Here is a 20,126-nt window from a genome sequence, read left to right as displayed (position 1 = left end):
TATGATCCAGTTACAAAATGGGTATTTTGATTTTCTTTAACTAATTTTTTGGGGAAAAGACATCATTCTCTTTTGTTTTTACACTTATCATGCCATGAATTCATAGGGAATGGCTTCCAGCAGCTCAAGGTCCTTTCCATTGGTTCTCACAAAGAGTGCTTCTCGGGGCGGAGCAGGCTGACACATCAGTTGAACCCAGACACCTTTGTCTTTGGCTTCCTTCTTTTTCTGATCATTTTCCTTCACATGTTTCAGGAAGCCATCTCAACTCTTAGAGTGCTTAATATGCTCAATACGTATGTTAATTCTCTTGGCAAATTCACAACAATGCCCACTGCATGCTGGGTGACATCGTAGACTCTTAAAGTTTTGCCATGGGAACATTTGTGGGGCATTCATTTTTGAACAGTGCCCATTCCCTTGGTGTCTACAATATCACCTTTCTTGTAGATTCACACGTATGTGACCAAAGGAACAACTACATGTCTTCTAAAAGGCCTAGAGAACATATAGCCGGTGCCTCTCCTCTTTCCCTTTGTGTTAGTCATTTTGGTGAATTACTGGGAGATGGTGGTCTTGGCCAAAGCAGTTTTAAGTAATTTATTTTCTGAGTTAAGTTACATTAGTGTGGCCTGTGGCTTAGGAGTGGTCAGAGAAGTAAGGGAAAGAGCTAAGTGCTGGGAATCAGGACACCTAAGTTCTAGCCGCAACTCTGCCACTATAGTATTTTACTCCTGGGAGCTTGGACACGTTACTCCAATTTCATGAAGCATTTTCTATTTGTTTGTCATCTGTCAAATGAAGATAAGAATTGTTGCCCTACTTGCCTCATGCTGCTCTAGTGAAGCAATAGATGGAGAACAAATGTGCAAAATTAACAGTGCTCTACAGATGATCATTGTTCTTACCATGATTATTAATATTTATGAGTAGTGCCCTTTCCACTGTCATCATTGAGGAAAGGGATCTTTGCTATCAACTTATTTCTCTCTTTTCTGGGCTCCTCGTTTGTTTCTCTCTTTTCTGAAACTTTTCCCAGCCAGTTTAGGTGTCTATCTGAGCTCACGTTTTTATCCACCAGAGACAAATAGATGGATTCAGAAAATACAAATGTTGGCTTTGTGTGACAGTGTACACGGCTTTCTCACTGGGACATGTGCAAAGCTATTGACTTTCAACGAAGCCATCAAGACCACTAAAAAAACACTCTTGTTCCTCTCATTTTTTGCCCCTTCCAGTATCTGTTCTGATTCCCCACTTGCATGCCTCCTGGTGTTGTCCTTTTCCTCCTTTTTAAATCTGATAACACCTGCTGATGTCAACACTGTTAATTGTCACTTACCTGTACTTATGTCAGCAGGACATTTTTTCATTTCAGAAAAAATAAAAATCGGAGTTGAAATGAACGATATAAAGCTGCCAGTTTCAGCTTTCATAGGCAGAAATAGAAGTTAAATCAATATGGTCTCTAGACAGCTTTGCTGAAATCTTATGCTAAACCAAGCATTTGTTTTATAACTGCAATCCTAGTCAGGGATGGGTTCTTTGGGACTGTGTTCCCCCATATTTAATTTGTATTCAGTGCTAATTTGGTTTATTACTTACAAACATGACTGTCTTTTCTCTGCATGTTGAAAACTCCACAGAAAGGCCTTGTAGCACTTATATTATGCGATTGTCGCCAGAACATCATGGCCATCTCCAACCGATTGTAGTATAATCACAATTGGAAATCAATTCAACATCCCATTTCAGGGTCAAACTCTGGCCAAAGAGTGGTCCGAAACGAAGGCTCATTATTTTAAAATTAATAATAGCATCACTCAGAATAAATAGTGTGAACCCCTCAGGGTACAACACGAAGTTTGTGTTTATTACTTTTATGACTGTGCTTTTAAAATTACTACACTGCTTTCGGTTGAGCAATTAAGAGTCTTACAAATCCTAAGCAAAATCTAAAATGTTTTTTTTTACTGCCATATTCTTTAAAAGTCCACATGTCTATTCTTGTACACATGTTTTAAAATTGATTTCAGAGAGAGGAAGGGAGAGGAAGAGAGAGAGAGAGAAACATCCATGAGGGAGAAACATCATGGGCTGCTTCCTACATGCCTCCTTCTGGGGATGGAGCCCACAGTGCAGTCGTGTGCCCTGACTGGGAATCAAACTGGCGACCTCCTGGTGCATGGGACAATGCTCAACCCACTGAGCTACACCAGCCAGGCTCTTGTGCACATTTTAATGATAACCTGTTGCTACCTTTTAGAATACATTCTCGATGCATTAAAAGTGATATGTCTTTATTAGCTACTAAAGATGGATTTCTCCATAATAATTCCCTTGAACCTAATTGTTTTACTCGACATTCTGAACAAAGGACTTGGCTAGTACTGTCACATAAGTCTACTCTCTGTGTTAGAGATGACCAGCAATTGGTGAGTAGAACAGTACACCACCGCGTTTAGTAATGTTTTTATACATGCCTACATTCCCCAAAGATCTTGGTAAAATATTTCAAAAAATAATAAAAATACACCCAAAAAGAAAGCCGTGTCCAAGTGCACTTGGACTAATTTGGATTTGTTTTTTCAGGAAGATTCACGTTTCCAAATCCTCTATTTGCTCCCATTCTAAAAACTTTCACAAACACTTATTGCTCTTTAAATGTCTAGACTTTAACGGGATGAACTGCTCCCATTTGACTGTCTAAGGCACCGTGCTGCCTGCCAAGTCCTCACCCACAAGGACACCTAAAACATGCACACACTAGCATCTGGGCGAGATTTCTCAACCCCCATGGTGACACATCGCAAATGCTAGTGAAAGGAGAAATGCTCACTTTTGTGGGTTCCCAGCCTCTGCTCCAGTCTAAACACAGGCTGTTTCCTTGAAACCACCCTCAACAACCTCCCCACAACTGCTTCTGGCCATGAAGCAGCCACCACTTGCAGGATGGGGAGAGCAGAAATGGAAACAATCTGTTTTGCAAGCACTTTCCCAGCAAATTTCTGCCTTGAGACCTTAATGCCACCATCCCAGTGTCAGCTGCTGTTACTGTCTCTCCACTGTCAGAGGTGGGGGATGTGCTCATCTCCATTTAAACAACAGCCAAACTGCAGAAACCCAGTCCCATTGTCTTGAATTTTGCGACTGCTTGAGTTCAAGTGTGAGAGCACTGTCCGTTTTGAAATTGCAGGAACCCAGAGTCAGTCTATGTTCAACTTGCTTTCGTTCAAGAGGCCCTGCTACCTTTCGTTTTAAAGTGTTATAAGTTAAAAGAGAAACACCACTCAACGGACCCAGGTTCAGAGTGATAATTGTGGCGCTCCTGGAGTAGGCCTCTTTAAAGTAAGTGCTAGATGATTTTATAAACCCCGCTCAGCAGATATCTAATCTTTTCATCTTACCTAGGTCTCCATTAGCTCTGTACTAGAAGGCAGCAGCTCTAAAGAGAGAGAGGGGGGAAAAATGTTTCGATACAGGAGTTTATGGAGGGAGACATTTGATGGGTGGATCACTGATGCAGTTAATCCAAAACAGTGAATTTCCATGAAGTGAAATTAAGCACCCAGTTTGTATTGCCTTATTGCCTATTTTTCTTCTGAATTATATTTTGCTTTTTTTCAAATGAGCGATTGAAACATGAAAGGTAGTCTCCTTATATATAAAACAAATGTATCTTGTTAAATAGTAAAATATGACACATTATTTCTCCACTTACAATGGCCCTTCACAGACAGCTTGCCTAGCTAATATGCGGGATGTTCTGCATCCTGCATCATTATGCCAGGATTGTCAACAATTGAATAATATATGTCACCAGTGGGGAAAAAGGTAACGTGGCTGTTTCTGAGAGAATTGAAAAAAAAAAAACCCATCAAGATTTTATCCTTACCCAAGTCATATGGATTAGAAATTCAATTAGTTTATTTGGTACAAAAAATGTAAGTTCACCCAACCTCATTCATTTTTTTTTTTTTTTTTTGGAATACCATTCTATAGGTAACATTTATTAACTTGATTGTTTTCCAGTTATTCAACTCAGCCCACACATAATGGAGATCTAAATTGCCATCTTCATTTTAAGTAATTAATAATTTAATAATTATTTGTAAAAAATAAATAATTCAAATGATTGTCAAGAAAAGAGCTAGAACTGCCAGGATACCTGTGATGGGGTCAGTCTTCACTTAGGATTCCCTCTGTCACCCTCTCTGAACCTTCAGTGTCTTTCAACTTCCCTCTATTCCTAACTCTTTGCTTCCAAGTACAGGAGGGTTCTGGTGTCATTTTAAAAGTGAAAATAAGGTCCCTTTCCTTCAGAAATTTATAATGCAACTGAGAGGCACACATCCCTATGTAGGAGAGAACATGAGTGAAAATGGATAATGTGGTAGAGATCACGCATAAAGAGTGAAAGGCATGGGAAGTAAGTGTGACAATGAATAAGGTTAGAGAGCTTCCTAAAAGGAGTGGGATTAGTGCAGGGAAGTTAGTAATGGATGTGGGTTAGTGGAGAAGAGTGAGAGAGGGCTTTTGACAGCCATGATTCGGCCAATTAATCAGAGACACAGTGTCATAGGTATTGATCACTAGCTTGAACATAATCAGTGCTTAATTTATATACATTTTACAGTTTATACAGTGTTTTGCCTACATTATCTCATTTGCTTTTGACCATGGTTGTATGATGTAGACAGAAGGGGTGTTACTAACCCCTACATGGTAAATAAAGGATTTGAGGACTGGAGAAGTTTGGGGTCCAGCTTGAACTTCATACAGTAAGAAAGTGACAGGGATAGAATCAAATATTTTGTCATCCAGCTCGGCATTCTCTTCAGTAGTGTGCATGTCCACCCTCTGAAGGTGCCAAAATGCCTGCCAGGCTCCCATAGCAGACCCCTTCCTTCTTGGCCAGGCCCTTTCATCAGGGACCTATGGAAGCATTGGACAGCCAGGTACTGAGTTTGGGGTCCACCTTGAGGTGTGCCTCACCAAAAAATGTCTATCTGTGTTGCTTTACTAGAACAGTGTAGCTCTTTATCAAGGTCCCCTCTGGGAATATCAGAAATCTTCAGTGTCAGGTACAAATCTGTTTGTATGTCTTCTGTGTCTGCTTTTAGAGCAGGCAACATTGGTATGTGACAGCTCCTCTCAGAGCTTTACTTCATATTTCAAACCCCAGAAGTCCTTTCCAATCCCTTCAGTCTGTATGTTTTCCTCCCATTTAAATTCCAGCCAAGCTCAGACTGTATGTTCATGAACATTCTAAGAAAAAGGTACCTCTCTTTTGTAAATATCTCAAATACGTCTTGTCTTTTCACTCATTTACCCGTTAGTCAGTCTCCATGCACCCTGAGAAGAGTGTCCAGGTCAAATGCTTCCTTTATGTTCTCCACAGCAGGGGGCCCAAGAACATGTAACAGTTCTTGATTGGTGGATTTTGATCTCTGTTTCTACCTCAACCACGTGAAAGAATGTGATTATATTGTCAGAGTTTCATAACAAAATTAAGTTTCACAATAAAAATGACTATCAGCAAATATGATGTATCATCACACATTTACCAGGATTTTATGTATATTATAATTTTTCCTATTTAAAAACTTTCCTGTAATTTTTTTTAGAGTGGTCTTGTCTCTATAGTTAACTACATAAAATTGGAGCTAAAATGTTTTGATCTCAAAACAAAATATGTATTAATTGATTGTTTATATTCTTGGCAAGTCTTCTGGTCAACAGTAGGCTATTGTAATTAAATTTGGGGGGAGTCAATCTATGGATTTTGAACTGTATGGGAAGGGAGTCAGCACTCCCAATCCCCTCATTGTTCAAGGGTCAACTGTATTAATTTCTGGATCCATTTGTGATGAAAAAAAAATCTGAATCTATAATATAGATTCTAAAGAACTAAAGGAGGTGTTTTGTGTACTGAGGGGAACTTTAACTCTGTACAAATTAATAGTTACTTTCCATAATCTTTCTGGGAGTTACATATACACAGGCCAATTGAATCATGAGATTAAATCTAAAATTATTCAAGTCACACAGACTATGGGATGACATTATTTTAGGATTATCTATCCCTCTTCATTAATCTATTGTAGAATAAACAGTTTTATTAACTTTTCCCCTAGCATTTGTGCATGGTGATAACTAGTTCTAAATTTTTTTTTACTGAAGTTAGATATTAGATTGTGATTCTTTATAATGAAATTTCATTCATCACTGGGCCAGTGTTAAATTCCTAGTGTTCCATGTGCTATTTCAAGCCTGGGTAAAATTTCTGCCATCTATATTAGTTTCAGTAAATGCACAAACCAGGAGCATATACTTTTCTACCATATTATTTCAAGCATAATGTTATTAGAAGCTATTGTGCTTGGAGACAAAGGCAGTCATGTCCCACAACCGATTCTGAAGGCAATGGGAAATTGAGAAAGTAGTTTAATAAACAGATGCTTCCTTTGCCTTTTTAAAGAAAATCGGATTTATTTGAGCAGCTCTCCCCATATAATACAATCTACATGTTTTAAAGGCAATCATGTCCCCCAGTTTATTCTCTTAAATGAAATCGCGACGGCTCATAGCAGTCTTCCCCCGACTCGCCCCATGTCATCACTCTGATTTGTGGATTGGGACTGAAAAGAAGAGAGGGACTAAAATTCCACAAGTACTTAGGATTTAGAAGAAGAGCAACTGAAGTTTTAAATAGCTCTCTTGATTTTTTTTTTTAAATAAAATGTTTACAAGAGCAAACTACAGGGGGCAGCAAATATTAAGAGGCTCTCAGGATCATGCTGAACCTTGGAAGTAAAGACTCCAGGGCCGCTCCACTTCTCTCTAACGGAAATGCCCATCTTTAACACGAGACTTATCGTTATCTCATTGCTTTAGTTTCAAGATACATAAGAGTTAAATCTAGGAGGCTTTCCCCATCCATCTTTATACAATAAGCTGAGGTCCAGAGGTGTCTGTCACATGTCACAGTATTCTTTGTCTTCTTTAAATTCTGCAATCAAGTTGATGTGCTGAAGTGACATGGATTAAACACCTTGGGATCAGCTGAGCATGAAAGTGAGGGCAGCGGCACAGACACGGCACACATACAGGGTACGCAGGGCACGACACAGGGCATTTTGTTCTCTATTTTATTTGCTCAGGGTGAGATGAGTACTCTTGGACTTTGCTGATACATCTCCCACACTGTTTGAGGTTTCATTATCTGAGAGAGTTTTCAAACACTTGGTATGTTTAAAATCAAACACACCGTCACTGGCTTTCCCAAATAAAACTCATCCTGTTTTCATAAGGGCAGAGAACGTGAGTACAGATTACCCATTAATAGTGTTGAACTTGACTTACACTTTTATTTTGAGAACCAAAGAGAGGGAGATTGCCAGACGCTCATTGAAGAGCTTTGATGTTATCCTGGTGCCGCTTAGAAAATACTATCTCACAGGGAGGCTTGGTGTGGTCTCGTCTCCCTTTTCTGGGAAAGTCTGAAAGGCAGAGAAAGAAGCATTGTTATTCTTTCAACCACCTCAAAACCTATGTTTTAAAATATCAACAGGTAATAGGAGGGTTGCAAAGCTCTTTAATTGTTGATAAATAGACTTACTGACATAGAGTATTGGCCATGCACATGACTTAAAGGTGGAAGTGAAATCTGTTTCCAACATAAACATTGCAAACGTAAAGCTTGTGATGACTTGCATGCTAGAGGACAGCACTGACCCGGGCTCAGGAGTGAGGAGACTGCAGTTATATTTTGGTTTTGCCGCAGCAAATCTGCTGTGATCTCTGGCTTCATGTCTTGTTGTCTATCACTGCCAACCGGTGCCATCTCCTATCTGTAGTTCTTAACTTGATTTGCTCCTGTGCTCCCTTTTCTCACAATAAAGTACTGCAAATAAATAGCAAGGGACAGGAAGTATAAAATCACCTCTGAACCCATCCATCCAGAGCAAATAAATATTAGTTTGCCATATGATCCTCAATTTCTTCTTTAAAAAATATATTATTAATTTCAGAGAGGAAAGGAGAGAGGGAGAGAGAGAAAGAAACATCAATGATGGGAGGGAATCATTGATCAGCTGTCTCCTGCATGCCCCACACTGGGCTCCCCATAACCCAAGCATATGCCCTGACCAGGAATTGAACCGTGACCTTCTGGTTCATAGATCAGCACTCAACCACTGAGCCATGCCTGACAGGCAATTTTTTTTTCTTTATCAAATAGTATTTTACACATTTTTTTGGCAATATCACATACATTCAGGAAAGTGAACACTTTTTTAAAAAAACTGAAAACACCTATGTAACTGGAACCAAAATCAAGAAAGAAGACATTTTACCAACACTAGGGAAGACCCACTCTACATCCTCCCTCCCCATCACCACAGGGGAGCCTGTTATCCTGACTCCTACCAAGATACATTGGCTTTGATTTGGGGTTTTGTTTCTGTTTTATATAAATCACACAGTATGTACTTTTTGCTGTCTGGTTTCATTTGCTCAACTTCCTGGATAAGCAAATTAAATCCGCGAGATCCATTCATTCAGTTGTGTATAGTCGTAGATCCTTTATTCTTGGTGCTGCATGGTATTCCATTGTCTGCATATCTCCTGAATTATTTTACAAAATAAAATGTCAGGGACACAAGATACAATAAGTTTGAGCTATGTATCCTATCTATTGTTTTTTACTTAGTCTACATAAATAGATATATCCATTAATTATATGTAATACTGTTCTGTGTGCTTTGAATTTTACATCAGTAATGCCTTACTACATATACATATCATTTTCCAAGTGCTTTTCCTCTCTCAATATTATGCTAAAGATGTGTTTCCATTTTTGTACATGTATACTTAGTCTGTTTTCACTTCTGGATAGTGGTCCACCGAATGTACTACATTTTAAATTCTAGATCCTGTCGATGACCACTTAGGTTAGATTCTCCCTGTGCTTATGCATGCTGCATTCCTGGAGGTGTACTCTCTGGTCAGAGAGTGTGCCCACCTCCACCTTTACTGCATAGCACCAAACTGCTCTCAAAGCAGGTGTGCAGAAAACTAACAGAGGCCACTTCACATGTGTCCACACTTGTAATTATCAGAGTTATATATGTCTGTCTGTGTCTTACTGTTTTTTTGCCAGTTTGCTGGGGAAGGAAAGGCATGTTCCTGATGGCTGGTGATGTTGGGCTTTATGGCCATTTCTTGCTCATTTCACTTTCTGTCTCTCCACAAGCCTTTGTTCCCCCTTCCTCGCCCAGCACTCAGCTTCCTGCTCTACTTTCCTTGCAGATTTTGCAGGTGGCAATACAGACGTTTGTCTCTTTCTCTCCCCTCTTAAGTAACAAAAGGGGGCTGTCATCCAACACAATGCTAATTCATCCCATGCTAATCTGTTCACCTATTCTCTTTATCAGCTCCCTCCTCTCTCACTGTAGTTGGCCTCTACTGTGCCACTGAAATGGACATCAGGATTACCAGTGACATATTAATTTCTGTGACTCACTTTATTGTCCTCATCTTACTTCAATTCTATGATCCCCATGCCTCTACCTCATCATATACTCTTCCGTCACTTATTGAATACTTAGTGGCCTTTCATTTTTCTGCATTTTTGCATGTCTACTACCTGGTAATATTACCCCTTCCTCTCAACCACAAAATTAGTGGTTCTTTTTCTGAGCTCATATAGAACCTTGGCAGCACCATAACACACACACACACGCACGCACGCACGCACGCACGCACGCGCTCAACTGTTGTACTATAATTGAAGGATTTGAGTTTCTGTATCCTCAGTGCCTAACCCAGAGTCTTGGCAAATGTTTGTGGAATGAATCAATACATTGGGCTTTTCTCTGGGTTCTCTTTCAGTTCTAGCTCACCGGTTCAGAGTTTGTGGTATTGAAATTGGGGCCTCTTTCTTCCCATGCTGCCTCCCCATGCATTTGTCTGAATTGTTTTCTTCTACTGGAGGAGTCTTTTGCTAGAACCCAAAGGGTTCTACCCTGGTCTGAACAAAATTCCTGTCCTAAGCGGAGATACAGCAGCCTGGATGGAGGAGCCAGTCACACTGAATCCTCTTAGGACTGAGGACAGCAGATGGGGAGATGATGCCCATTGTGGAACTGCATTCCTTCTCTTCCAGTCCCTGAGCCCACTACACTGAGAAAAGAAAAGTAGGAAGTGAGGAAGAGGAAAGAGGAGAGGATATGAATGAATTGGAAGAAAGTAAGAGCTCACAAGGGGAACCCAGCCAGTGTGATTCAGTGGTTGAGCATCGACCTATGAACCATGGAGTCACAGTTTGATTCCTGGTCAGGGCACATGCCCAGGTTGTGGGCTGGATCCCAATGTGGGCATGCGGGAGGCAGCTGATAATCCTCTCTCATCATTGATGTTTCTATCTCTCTCTTCCTCTCCCTTCCTCTTTGAAATAAATAAAAATATATTTTTTTTAAAAAGAGCTCACAAGGGGATGTTAAGATGAAGATAATCACAAGGGTGTTTATTCCACTGAGAAGAGCAGGGATAAAATTAAATTCACAGACAGAGATACTTTTATTTAGATCACTTAAGTCTGCCCCCTGCAAGACTACTGGATCCCACGGTGGCTTCACAGAGTGATACTCTTTTGTTTCAAGCCGTTTCTAGAACTCTGTGGCCATTCCTAGTAAATGTTTTTGCCACCTCACTCCTGGTAAAGGGCACCATCCACACATGACTTGGCCCTATCTCGCCCTGTAAAGTGTGTGAGTATATCCTGCTTCTATTGCTACAGGCAATAGTATATCCTGACCCTTCTATTGCAGGGGGCAGAATTCAGGCCATTGTATGGCTTCCCTATTAAGGAGAAATTGCTGTTTTCCAGAAGCAGAACTTGCTACTTTTGAACTGTATTTAGCTAATTCATGCATATAAAAAAAAGGCCCCTGTATGTGTTAGCATTATCTTTTAAAGATCTCATTTCTCCATGTGTTAATGCTTACTTTAAAAAAAAAGAAATGTTAGATTGATTCAAAGCATCCTGCCTATTCCCAAAGACCTTAATCCTTATTTTAAAGTAATACACTTCACTTCAAAAAACAACAACCCATGATTTATTTCCATTTTACAATGATAAACTTCATCCCATCAGTAATCTTAAAAAACTGTTGAACTTGGTCAATGACTGAGAAGCCCTCTCTTTCTCATTTCCTCACTGAGACAGACAGCTGTTGGCTGTGGCCCCTTCGCCACCGCATTTGAGCTGCTTTCACAAGGAAATAACAAATGAAAATAGGCAATTATAATCGCAACTTGCCTCCTAGAGCCCAATGTTCCTGGAAAAACTGCTGTGCCACTTAAATAGCAGATAGATGATCTGCTTGCCTACGGTGGTAGAGAAGGCCAGGCTCTCTAAAGAAAAGTCAAATGTAGCTCAAAATGGGAATGGAGATTGCTCTAGGAACAGAGATCTTTAAGGTCATCTGGAAGTAGCTACCTAATAAGTATATGAAAATAAAGAACTTTCCAAGTAAAGGTCCAAGCTACCCCTTCCTTGTTTAATATACCTTTCTTTCTTTCTTTCTTTCTTTCTTTCTTTCTTTCTTTCTTTCTTTCTTTCTTTCTTTCTTTCTTTCTTTCTTTCTTCCTTCCTTCCTTCCTTCCTTCCTTCCTTCCTTCCTTCCTTCCTTTCTTTCTTTCTGTGTTTTTGTTTTTGTGTGTGTATGTGTTTTTTTTATCACACGGCCGTGCTGACCTGACCCCTGACCCTAGAGAATAATTCTACCTAGAGACAGCTCTGTGTCATCTGTGAGTCTCCAAGTAAAGATGAAGGGAATCAGTATCAACTTAGTTGACAAAAATCTCTTCCAGAGCCCTGGCCGGTTTGCTCAGTGGTTAGAGTGTCAGCCCTTGGACCAGAGAGTTATGGGTTCTATTCCTGGTCAAGGGCACCTACCTCAGTTGCAGGCTCAAACTCCGGCCCTGGGTCTGGACACGGCAACCAACTGATATGTCTCACATTGATGTTTTTCTCTCTCTCTCTCTCTCTCTCTCTCCCTCTCCCTCCCTCCCTCCCACACACATACACACACTCCTACCTCCCCTCCACACTCTCTAAAAAAAAAAAAAATCAATGGAAAAAATATCCTCGGATGAGGATTTAAAAAAAAGAAATCTCTGCCAGAGACCAGTGCCTTCTTAGACTTCTTAGACAAATAGGGATGTGAAATGGAAAAAAGTAAGGCCTCTAACTCCCTACAGTGGTCAGCAAACTGTGGCTCGCGAGCTACATGTGGCTCTGTGACCCCTTGAGTGTGGCTCTTCCACAAAATACCACATGCGGGCGCACATGTACAGTGTGATTGAAACTTCGTGGCCCATGCGCAGAAGTAGGTATTTTGTGGAAGAGCCACACTCAAGGGGCCAAAGAGCCGCATGTGGCTCGAGAGCCGCAATTTGCCAACCACTGCCCTAGCATATTACACCCAGAAAAGGAACAGTTTCCTAATCTATCTAGGTAATGCTACCCTGCTGTATGTTTCATTCTCAGTCCATTTCATACAATAAAGGGCATCAATGTCAAGGCAGATATTTACATATTTTTGATAAGAATATTCTCTGGAATATATTTATTTTTATCATGTATCCAATTCAAATATGGGAACAGAGTTAGGCTGGGTGACCTATCGCTCATTCATTCACTTATTAACTCAACATCTAAGTATCTATTATGTTGCTAATGTGTACAGGGACCTTATTTAAAGCTGAAGATTCAGAGTTGAACAAGACAAATGTGTTATGTAATGTAATCTTCCCCCCTCCCCCCCCACACACTATCTTTCTCATTTTCTCTCCTTCATCTCCCTCTATTTCTGATTTTGTTGAATATCACATCATCATCACCATGTAGATGTCCAAGCCACAATCCAGGAAACCATCCTGGCTGAAGCTCTTCCCTCCTCTTCATTCCACTAAAATACATTCCTTGGTCCGCGCCCTCGTGGTGTTCTGCCTGGACGTTGCAATCGCAAGGACACAGATCTAATAATAAGTGGGCAATGAATTCTCTTATTTAGTATTTTGGGAACAACTAATTTTTTGCACTGAACAATACAATTGATATTCACAATCATCCTATGAAGAAAAGATATTCTCACCTCCTCTGTAGAGAAAACGCAGAGGCTCAGAGAGGTTCCAGGAGCTGCTCGAGGCTTTCAAGCTAGTAAATAGAATAGCCCGGCTTTTAATCAAAGGCATTTTGAGTTCAAAGCCCGTGTTCTCTCCACTCTGCCGCACTGTTTTGCATCCACCGTGGTATTCCCTGATTGTGCTGCTCATTCATGGCCGTTCCCAGTAGAGGCTCCTTCTTACACACCATTAGCTCATCTCTCCGCGGGGATATTTTATATCTAAGGCGAGGCACCACAGTTAGAAGCTACCATAAAAGAAAGGAAAAAAAAACCTCAAGGTGAAGCACTTCATCTTACAAGAACGGACTGTTAGAATGTAGCCCCTGCAGTGGGGGGAAACCCTTGAACAAAAGCCCCTCTTGTAAATGGCATCGCAGTGTCGCAGTGGGTGAGAGGAGATACTGTTTTTCATCTTTTTGGTTCTTTGTCTGAAATCTCTTTACAACCAGAACAGTATTGTTTTCTGTTACCTTTTTAGTAATGACAGAGCCAGAAAAGGATATCTACCTTGTATTTAGTCTTCAGAAAACAGTTTTAAGACTGTACCGGGGGTATAATTTCAAGTGTTCAAATGATATCAACCCAATTACATAATAAATGTAAAAGCACTTTGGAAATGATAAGTGGCCATGTAAATGAGAGGTGCCATGATGTTGGGAGGTAAACATAGTCTTTCATGCCGTATTTGATGAGTGGTCTTTTTAAAGAAAGCAAAAACAACGTAACTAATGGCACCTGATTATTCCATTAAATAGCGAGTAGCATCATTTTTCTTCCTTTAAAATTTTCACTTTGAAAAAATGCAACCATTTTGCCTAAAGTCCCTGTCTCTGTGGGTGTGTATAATGAATTTCTTAATGTGTTACATGTTCAGTGCAATAAATCCTGTGGTTTTCTAGGAAGAAAATTCCAGTATGTTCCAGTGTGAAAAGATAAGACTGGAGATCAAAGGGCTGATGGGCTATTTTTGCAATTTGTTTGCATACATTGTTGACATTAGCAGTAGGAGAATCATAAAGGGCAGGTCCTTTCTTATGTGTATTGTGCAGTTTTTAAATGGCAGTTGCAAAAGTGAGTGAGGGATCGACCATTAAAAAGTCTTAAAGAGGTAGTTTTGTTTCCTGCAAGTGTAGATTTCATAACAGCTTCCTTTGAAGTAAAAATTTCATCTCCTTGCAACAGGAACAGGTTTGAAGAAACAAAGCTTCAAGAGGTTCAGATGGGCTGTAAAAAAATGCTGTAATCTCCTACAGGAGAGATGTGATTTATAAGGCAATGTATTTTTTATGACACATCAGTGTTTGCAACAGACCAGGCCAGCAAGTAAGAAGTTCAGCTTTAAAAGGAAAGAGCAGCCACATAACTTTCCTTTACAGGTGTCATTTGGCTTAAGACAACCTTTGCAAACCCACTGACTGAATCATTTTGAATGTGTGCAAGTGGGGTTTGTGTGACCAGTATGTACTTCTTCCATCTGTGTGCTGGAGCCAGCACCACGCTGCCAAATTGGTTTTTAATGAAATAGACAAAAAATGATCTGTGCATGTCGGTGTTTGACGGGGGTCTTAAACCAGTCTTCGGGGCCTCGACAGAGCTGGGTTTCTCTCATCGGATACGCACTTTGAAAAGAGGCAGCAGAGAGTAATGGTTAATGGCATGGGTGATGGGGGTCAAACAGACCTGGGTTCAAAAGCCACTTCTGCCATAGACTAGATTGATATGACCTGGGATGAGTCACTTCCTTAACATTTCTGCAGCCCAGTTCACTCATATGTAAACTGGGAATAATAAAACCACCCCGCAGGATGATTTTGTGCATTAGGCAATATTATGCACTTTAAATGTTTAACCCGGTGTCCAGTGCATGGTAAGTAATCAGTGAAGACTGGGTGTTATTTTTCAGGCCTTTACAAAGCACTGATTGAGTGACAACTATGCACCAGGCCAAGCATGTAAGTGCAGTTTGTGCGTGTGTATCTTCAAGTATGGCTGCACACCCCCCCTACCGCCTCCGCATTATATGAAAATGTATAATTAGGATTTTTAAGCAGCTTCTAACCACCAGCACATTGGCAAACAACAAACACTGTTGCACTGTTGCACCATGCAGCGTTTGTTTACTTGGCAAAATGCAGATAATGCAGCTGCTTTCCACAACCCTCAAAGCAGGGAGTGTGCGGATGGCAGAGTAAATTGAGCTCTGGAACTATCTTTGGTTAGAATGTGACCTCATTTTCAAAGTTGGATTATTTGAATTGTTTTTTTAAAAAAATAAGTTTTAAATACATTTGTCTAGTTATTTAAGAAAGCCTGGGCAATTCAGCAATGTCCCACCTTTACCCCTACTCTTCCTGCGTAAATCCAACCAATTAGAACTTAAAAAGAAAAAGGCTCTAAAGTAACTAAATTCAAAATTCATAACATCTACATCATGGTATGGCTTTCTGGGTTAAAATATATGTCTTGGAACATAATAACCATATGCTATGAAATACAGTGGCTATAACAGTATAAGCCAATAGGGTAAGTCTTCATTCTGGCCACAGACATCAGCATTATAAAGGGCTTCCCTAAGGCAATTACATAGTGAAATACCATTATGCATATCTTCCCATGTGTACTTATGGCTGCGCTATGCAGCACTGAACATCTGTACGAAACTCAAAAAGTTCAATCAACTCTCCAGATGTCCCCAAATATCAACGTATTTGGCTTATGGACAAAACAGCTGGACTTTTGTTTTTCATTTTATTTTCTTCCAGATGTTAGTCTCTTGTAGACACAGCCTCGGTTGGAGTTCTTTCCTACTGCTCACCTTTGGGATTACAATTGAATTACTGAAAAACAAAAAGGCTTACTACAAAATTGTTTCTTCTGTGTTGAAGGAGGACGTAAGTCAGAGATCTGCCTAATCACACATAGGTGTAGGTAATGAAGAACCTACGGGGAGAGAGCAAGTATGAAAGGTATTTGCTTCATGAAAGAAAATGTTTCAAAAAAATAAGAAAATTCAAGAAAAATAAAATCCTTCTTGTTTTGGTTTATAGAACGTATGTGATCAGATATTGGGAAGTTCAGGATTTCCAAAGATGGAGTCAATGGAGTTATGGTGGGAAAACACAGGATTGCCATCGGGAAATCTTGGGTGTGAGTTCAGATTCTGTCCTTGTGGCATTGGGATCCTTGGTTTCCTCTAAAGTGATCAACCACTCCAGTGTGCTTGGGACTCCCCAAGTTTTAGCATGAAAAGTCCCATGCACGGGAAAGCCCTCAGTCCCAGGCAAGTGGGTGAGGGTCATAATAACTTCCTTAGAGAGCTGTGGTACAGACTGGTGAATAGGAAAGCATCTAAGGCAGTGGTTCTCACCCTTGGCTGCACATTAGAATCACCTGGGAATCTTTTTAAAATCCTGATTTCTGGGCCTCATCCTCCGGAAATTCTGTGTCTTTGTTATGGGGTGGGGCCACAACATTAGTAACAAAGAAACAGAATTTCCGGAGGATGAGGCCCAGAAATCAGGATTTTAAAAAGATTCCCAGGTGGCCGAAACCGGTTTGGCTCGGTGGATAGAGCGTCGGCCTGCGGACTGAAAGGTCCCAGGTTCGATTCCGGTCAAGGGCATGTACCTGGGTTGCGGGCACATCCCCAGTAGGAGATGTGCAGGAGGCAGCTGATCGATGTTTCTCTCTCATCAATGTTTCTAACTCTCTATCTCTCTCCCTTCCTCTCTATAAAAAATCAATAAAAAATATTAAAAAAAAAAAAAAAAAAAAAAGATTCCCAGGTGATTCTAACGTGCAGCCAAGGTTGAGAACCACTGATCTAAGGCCATCAAGAAGTGCAGGGTTCCCCAAATGGGAACTATTGTCATCACTATAAGCCTCATCCATATGTCCTAATTCTGTTTCCTTTCAGAGCACAGGCTTGTCTGTTTCCATTTTACTCAACACAATCAACACTTCACCTGGATCATGATCGTCACAGAGAACTGCTTCCATCTCATTCTCCAAAGCACTTAAATTCTGCACTGTGTGCTCCATCCACACTATTATAGTTTGGATGTACATTGTGGAAACTCCAGTGTCCACAGAGAGCCCGACACACATTGGACCCTCAACAGATACTTGTTAAATGAGATAATGATGCATGAATAAAAAGTAAAAAAATGTATAGGTTGAGCTATGGCAAACCAATAGAGTGAACATTAAAGTGGGACCCTTCTCTACAAATTTATCATTTCCTTTTTTTAGTTTTTTTTTTTTTTTTTAAATTTGCTTTTTAAAGAGAGAAGAAGGGAGAGGGAGGAAACATCAATGTGAGAGCAAAACATTGAGCCTTCTGTATGCCCCCTACCATCACCCCCTATTGGGGGATCAAACCCAAACCTGGCCATTACCTTGACTGGCAGTCAAACCAGCAACCTTTAGGTGCACGGGACTACACTTAACCAACTGAGCCACACCAGCCAGAGCCCAACTCATCATTTCTCTCAAGGATTTCATTTTATTTACTGTAGAAACATTACTGTCTTTATGAATCAAACAGGTATATTTCCTTTCCAGAAGCTTTAATATACCAATTGATCTTTACCAACTAACCAGTCTAGTCGGCTTCCTCCACTCTCTAACCCCATATTGTTCTCTGGATCTCAAGTCTCTGTTTACTCTCCTGCTGTGTTGAAACATCCACAGGCCCATCTTTAGCCTCATCACTTGGTCCAGCTCCAAACTCAAACATCCTCCTCTTGAATATTTCAGATTCCTCTCTTAGTTCATCTTATTCTACCCTACCCTCTGGGTTACTCATTTTCCTGTGTCTTCCGCTTCAACTAAGCCCTGCCCCTGCTTCCAGTGCTGCATTCTCAGAGGCTAGACCTAAATAACAACACATCTTTTTGCTTTTCTGCCTTGCAACTCAGGACCCCCTTTCACCAGGAAGCCTTTTATTGTGAGTCCCACCCAATGACTAACCTACCATGGCATCCCAGCCATAATCTGGGAGAACCGGCTGCCAGAATCAAACAGAGATAGAGTGTGAATAACAATCTTGCATGACATTAAACAAGTAGGTCCACTTCTCTAAGCCTTGATTGCTCTTTTGAAAAAATGAGGGTAAGAATGGCACTTGTGATAAAATGGGAATAATAATGATGGAAACTAACTGAGGTAAAATAAATAAAGCCGGGGTAGAGCAGATAACTCACTCACCCCTATTCATCCTAATATTCCTATCATATATAAGATTGCCTACTTCACTTTCTAAAAATCCTGTAGAAGAAAATAATTATGAGAAGTTTTGAATATCTACTAGTATCTCCAAATATGTTGGCTGCCTTTGGAAGACTCCTAATAGTCATTACTAGACTCTAGAAGCCTTAGAACCCCAGTTGGTTCAGGAAGAAGGTTTGTATTTGGGATGGACTTAGGACCAAAACATTCAGGTTCCCTGAATTACTTTCAAAAACGAAAGTACAAGATCCAAATGAAAGAAAGCTTTCAGTGGGGAATTTTCAGGGCCATAGGGAGAAAGCTTACACTCCTGACCTTTCACCTTAGCATTTTTCTCCCTTCTACTTTCAAGCAGTGAATAATCAACATGTCAGAGTTCATTTAGATCCAAATCCAATTAAGTCTGACCTTAGGGATAGTTACTCATAGCTGCCAGCAGGTGTGTGCTTAGAAGAAATCATCATCTGTGCCCTTTGTTCAGTTTTCCAATTACCCAAGGTTATGACCCTGACCAGTTAAGCCTAGAAACCCCACCCATTGAATATCGAAGGAGAAGAGCTGCTGCTTTAAGTGTCTAGGCCAGTGGTCGGCAAATTGCGGCTCGCGAGCCACATGCGGCTCTTTGGCCCCTTGAGTGTGGCTCTTCCTAAGCCGTAGGAGTACCCTAATTAAGTTAATAACAATGTACCTACCTATATAGTTTAAGTTTAAAAAATTTGGCTCTCAAAAGAAATTTCAATCGTTGTACTGTTGATATTTGGCTCTGTTGACTAATGAGTTTGCCGACCACCGGTCTAGGCATTTGTGCCGGACAGCATTTTACCAAATCACCACTCTCTATTTATTCTGTGTGGAACAAATATGAGAGTTGAAATTTTTCTTTAGCTGTAGTTTAGATCCTTACACTAGCTGCTAGCCAGCCGTGGGCAAACTACAGCCCGCGGGCCAGATCCGCCCGTTTCAAATGAATAAAACTAAAAAAAAAAAGACCGTACCCTTTTATGTAATGATGTTTACTTTGAATTCATATTAGTTCACACAAAAACTCCATCCATGCTTTTGTTCCGGCCCTCCGGTCCAGTTTAAGAACCCATTGTGGCCCTCGGGTCAAAAAGTTTGCCCACCCCTGTCTAGACCATTATTTAACCACTATGTCCCTTGGTTTCATCATCTGTGAAGTGCTCTACAAGGTTATTGCCAGAATTAGAATTAATGTATGTAATTCAAGTGGCTTGATACCTGATACACAGTAGGTGCTAAATTAGTGATAGTTATTCTTAATAATTAGTATTATTAAAGCATTATCAGGAATTTCAAATGTCCGTTCATTATTCACTATAGGGGAAAACCGTGTGTGTGTGTGTGTGTGTGTGTGTGTGTGTGTGTTCTCTCACATATCTTCCATTAATGGTATCCATTATTTTAGATTGCCATTATTTTATATTAGCATCAGAAGTCCTGCTCTAAAATATCTTAATTAATATTTCTCTCAATTCTTGCAGCATGGTTTTTGTTGGATAAGGAATGAGAAAGGTGCTACAAAAAATAATTACCTAGGAAGATTCCAGTACTCTGCTTGGTACTTTTCATATATTTTCTCACTTATTTCCCTAAAATTCCCTGTATAGTATTATTATGTCCATTATTCAGAGGAAACAGACACAGATATAATTAAAAACCCAGATTCAAATCAGGTCTGAA

At 40.3% G+C, this 20,126-nt stretch overlaps 1 protein-coding gene and 1 pseudogene across 25 annotated transcripts in view; one reads left to right on the top strand and one right to left on the bottom strand.

Moving 5' to 3' along the window:
• The window catches only part of PTPRD (protein tyrosine phosphatase receptor type D), a 2,083,672-nt gene that overhangs the window by 1,537,908 nt on the left and 525,638 nt on the right, over positions 1–20,126 (top strand). The gene's annotated exons all lie outside the window — the stretch shown is intronic.
• On the bottom strand, positions 88–548 carry LOC139020543 (large ribosomal subunit protein eL21-like; annotated as a pseudogene).

This window comes from Myotis yumanensis, unplaced genomic scaffold, assembly GCF_028538775.1.
Source record: "Myotis yumanensis isolate MYYU_CA2020_CCGP unplaced genomic scaffold, mMyoYum1.0.hap1 SCAF_12, whole genome shotgun sequence".
NCBI classification, from domain to species: Eukaryota; Metazoa; Chordata; class Mammalia; order Chiroptera; family Vespertilionidae; genus Myotis; species Myotis yumanensis.
Note: the sequence above shows the minus strand (reverse complement) of the source record. Positions and strands in the feature narration are given on the sequence as shown.